The following is a 4,511-nucleotide window of genomic DNA, read 5'->3' as shown; positions in this document are numbered from 1 at the left end:
GAGGATTCCTCGTGCACCCCTCGTGTGCAAGGCGCCCTGGAATGAGCAGCACCATGCAAACTCTCGAGTGCGTGCCGTGGACAGGCGTGCAGAAAAGGTGTGGGCTGGTCCAGGGCCTGGCTCGGGTCCCTCTTGCCCCATGCCTTGGGACACATGCGCTGCATAGATGGAGGTGCAGGTTCAGAGGAGGGGAGGGCATGGCTTGGAGGGCTGTGGGAGGGCCTCCCGCAGGAGGGGCTGGAGCAGCCTGGAAGGATGGAGAGTGCGGTGCCCTCTGGTCAGTGTCAGCCTTGGACCCGCAGCTGCTCGAGGTCTCTGCTGGCTCACGGCCCCCACGCCAGCCCCTCTCTGGCTCAGCATCTCCCGCAGGCACTGTGCCTGGGTCTCCAGCTCTCCCTCCCCCGCTGCGCCCACTCGTCACATTTTCTGCCCCACTTGTTCCGACCTCCTTCCTCGAGGCCCACAGCTGCCCTGCGCTCCCCCTGGATCTGGCCGAGGCCTGCGCTCACAGCAGGCGCCTGCGCACCTGTCAGTCCCTCCTCCCCTGGAGGCCCACCGGCCCATCTGGTTGGCGGGCCAAGGCAGAGGTCTTTCCTTCACCCTCCTCCAGGTGGGCGCCTGGTGCGGGAGTGGGGAGGCTGGGCGGCCTGTCTGAGGCCTGAGGGAGAGCCCGGGTCAGTCAGGCTGGGACTTAAATGTCAGCCTGCACCCAGGGGCTCAGTTACCAAGTGTCCCTGTCTCTTCTGTGGTGACTGCCACCCCCTCCACATGGGACCTGGCTCTGGGCCAAGGGGCCAGCAGGGCGGGGTGTGCCAGAGAGCCCGGGGTGGGGTGGGGGGGAAGGCCAGGGGTCTGAGCACCCATCTGCCCCTCCCTGATGTCCATGCGCTGTCCCTGGGCCCCATGGAGAGCCCCCAGGGCAGGCCCTGGTACACTCAACCCACCTGTCAGCCAGCGGGATGTGTCCTGGAAGACAAACAGAACATTCCATGGCCTTCCACCCCTGTCCTCCACTTCTGTACTCTCTTCTCCATTTCTCCCCCAAATGGAAACTTCTTTTTGTATGTTCATATTTTCTGTAATGAGCAGCTTTTATGATACTTTATTTCATTAAAACGTGATTTATATAAAGAACAGAAAATGCAAGACAAAGCCGTAAGTCCCCAGAATTGTTTCGGGGGCCCAGGGTGGCCACACTGACCCCTCTCCCAGCTGGGGCTGGGCTGAGCTGGGCTGGGCGGGACCCTGGTCCCCAGGGCAGAGGGGGCACCCCTAGAGGGGGAGAAAGTGGGAGCCAGGGTCTCATCCTGCCTCTCGTGGGGCTTCTCTCTCCTTCCTTTGTGGTTGAAAAGCTCCTGTTTCCTAGCAGGACACTGAACTCAGTGCTGCGAATCTCCTCCTCTGGCCAGAGCAAATGGGCTGGTCCTGCAGCAGCTGGTGTTGGCTGGTTCTCCTTGGTCCGAGCAGAGAGCCATCACTTACGCGGTACCTTAATTAGGAATCTTGACAGGCCATTTGTTTCCCGCCTCTGTCTTCGCCTGACAGAGACAAGGGACAGCTCCATGGCCCCCGGCCTCCCAGCGGCCCCCAACCCCAGGCCTCCCTCTCCCCTGCCCTGGCCTCCCCTCCTCTGGGGTCTGAGGAGTCTCGTGGAGCCTATCCTGCCAGGAGGCCTGTGGGTTCAGCACGGAATGGTCACCCTGGGTCCCCTGGGAGTTGGTGAGGGGGGTCCGAGGGTGGGTCAGCCCAGCCCCGCCTCACCTGGCTCCTGGCTGCCCCGCTGCTGAGCCCAGAGCCTTCCCAAGCATTCCTGAACCCTGGGACCCACCTGTTAGCACAGGCTGGCCAGGGGCAGGCGGCCCCAGAGAACCGGCTTTTCCAGCCGCCCCACATGGCGGCCTCGCCCAGGCCCTGAGCTGCCGTGGTTCTGAGGCGTGAGGGGGAGTTGCCAAGGAGACGAGAAGGTGGTTCTCCAGGTCGGGGTTGGCCTTGAAGAAAACTAGGAACGGTGCTTCTTGTCTGAGCTCTACATAAAAACAGGGACCTGAGAACACTGTGCCAAGCACCCTGGTGCCAGTGGGTCCCAGGGCAGTCAGGACAGGCGCAGCCCGGAGGCTGGTAGCTTGACAGATTCAGGGAGGGGGGGGAGAGGGCAGAGGGGGAGGGAGAGGGAGGAGGATGCTGGGAGGATGGGCCCTGGCTCAACCCAGGCTTTCATGAGCTCACACCATATGCTCATACCCACGGCCTCTCACACAGATCTGCCCCCACCCCATGCCCGGCCCATCTGGGCCCTGCCCAAGGCCCCTGGGAGCCTATGGTCAGGCCAGCCTCCTCCCTGTGACTCCGGATTGGGGGCCATGGCTTGGCTCCCGCAGACCCCCCCACCCAACGTCCCCTCTTGCTATCTGCGGACCCCAAGACATGTGGGCTGCTCTGAGAGCCCCTCACCCCACAGCACTGCCCGAGACGGCCCTCCTGAGCCTGCAGAGGGAGAGGCCCATCGTCCAGTTCCTCAGGGCAGGCCGTGAGGCCCAGTGGGCAAACCCTCAGGACCGCTTCCTGCTGGCTCCTGACTCAGAGCGAGGCCGGAAGACCTTGCAGGAAGTCCCAGCCCAGGGGACCCCACAGCTCCCCTAGGCAGGGGCTGGCGGTGGGGACTCAGGTATTACTCTCCCAGGGACCCCACCGAATCCACTTGACCCCTCCCTGGCAGCTCTTCTAGACCCTTCTGCCTGTCGACACATGTGGCCATGGCCTGCCAGTGCCCAGGGCCCTCAGGAGCAGCCACAGAAGGCTCAGCTCAGGGAGGCCCTCATGGCCCAGGCTGGGCCCTCCCCTCAGCCCAGGCCCCTTCTTTCTCCCCATCACTGCCTCCCCCTCCTCCACCTCCCCCCTCCCTCCACCCTCCACCTTCTCCTCCCCCTCATCTTCCTCCTCCCGGCCCCCTCCTTTTATTCCCTGACCCTTCCCCTCCTCCTCCCCCTCCCCCTCCTCTGCTTCCTTCTCCCTCCCCCTCCTGCAGCTCCTCCTGTTTGCACTTCCTCTGCATCTCTCAGGGTGTGAGTCAGCAGGGAGCTGAGAGGCCGTGTCTCAGCCTCAGCCGTGTCTCAGCCTCAGCCGGTCAGTCTAGGAGCCCTCCCCAGGCCTCCTTGGCATTTGACCAGTGTCAAAGCCAGGCTCCTTCCCATAGGGGGAGGGGGGCAGGATGGAGAAGCAGGAGAGCTCACCCAGGGGATCCCACCTCCTCCTGCCCTCCTCACCCTCATGCCCACCTTTATTCTGCTGCTGGGGCCCCGGAGGCTGACCAGGGCCTTGTCCCTCTGCAGGGCCTAAAACCACCTCCCTCGTGCCCCACTCCCTGTGAGCCCCCCAGCTGGGAAGGGGCAGTGGGGAGACAGGCTGGAAGCAGGAGGGACTGGGCATCGCCAGGAAGTGTTGCTCTGGCCAGGGCCTCATGCCCCTGGACACAGCCATGTGAGCCCAGCTCATGCGGGGCAGAGGGGGCAGCGCTGCTGCCCTGGTGCTGCGGGTGCCTCGACTGTCTGTCCCCTGCAGGCCCAGCCTTGCCCAGGACGGACCTCCAGTCACAATGATGAGGATGATTTTAGGCTGGTTACTTTTGAAAACTGCAGTCAGGAAAGAGACTCTGAAAGGTAGAGTTTGCTTGCCCTTTGATGAGAGGCGTTTGCATTTGTGAAGGAAGTCTCCATCTGTGGGGGTGTCTCCCTCTGCACCAGGAGGAAGGGGGGATGACCTTATCTCTAGAAACTCTTAATGGGGACGGCAAGGACTTAAGTCTGCATAATAATCTTGTTCTTGTTTACTGTGTGGTAACCTCATGTAACCGACCCCCCCCCCCACCAACATCCTCCTTTGTCTTTAGCTGAAGATGATATTTAAGGTGGTGGCTTCAGCCATTTACTTAATCCGATCTGATTCTTATCTAAAGTTATAGGAACACCCAATAACCAGACCCCACCTGCACTGATACCATTTTAATGACTTTTTTTACATATTCTTTCCTTTGTCTTGTAAAGAGATAACTCATATACGTGTGCTTTAAATTTAGCCCTACCCTCAAACCAGGCAGCAGCTCTTCACTGTCCATGGGTCCTGTCCCCACGCTATTCTGTAAATAAAAGAGTACTACTGCCAGACCTTGAGGGTCCAAGAAATCTTTCGACTCCTCGACTCAGCAAGCCACATCAACAACAGCTCACTAACAATGGCCTTGCCTTGGGCCTCTCCAAGGAAGCTGTGGGAGCTTCCGGCCCCACCACATTGCTTCTGCAGGTCAAAGGTGCCCTGGCCCATTCTTGAGGTCCCCACTGCCCCCACCGTGGCGGCTCAGAGTCAGCTCTCATCCTGGGTGGGAGAGGGACGGGTCCAGCTGCACAGCCTCACTGCCCCAGTGTGCCTGCAGAGGTGAGGGCACCCCTCCCACACTGCCCCCAACTCCTGTGGCCACCAAGCCCAGCCACCTCCCCCTCAGCCTCCCACGTCTCTGG

General features: G+C 61.5%; 1 long non-coding RNA gene across 1 annotated transcript; it reads right to left on the bottom strand.

The window, feature by feature from the left end:
* Positions 1–1,083: 1,083 nt before the first annotated feature.
* Positions 1,084–2,590, bottom strand: LOC123283273 (uncharacterized). Its single transcript, XR_011506875.1, has 3 exons — positions 2,452–2,590; positions 1,829–2,026; positions 1,084–1,538 (listed from the first exon to the last, which is right to left on the bottom strand). It is a non-coding gene; the product is annotated as an uncharacterized lncRNA (long non-coding RNA).
* Positions 2,591–4,511: the final 1,921 nt, after the last annotated feature.

Source organism: Equus asinus, chromosome 2 (genome assembly GCF_041296235.1).
Source record: "Equus asinus isolate D_3611 breed Donkey chromosome 2, EquAss-T2T_v2, whole genome shotgun sequence".
Classification (NCBI taxonomy): domain Eukaryota; kingdom Metazoa; phylum Chordata; class Mammalia; order Perissodactyla; family Equidae; genus Equus; species Equus asinus.
This window is presented reverse-complemented; position numbering and strand designations above follow the sequence as displayed.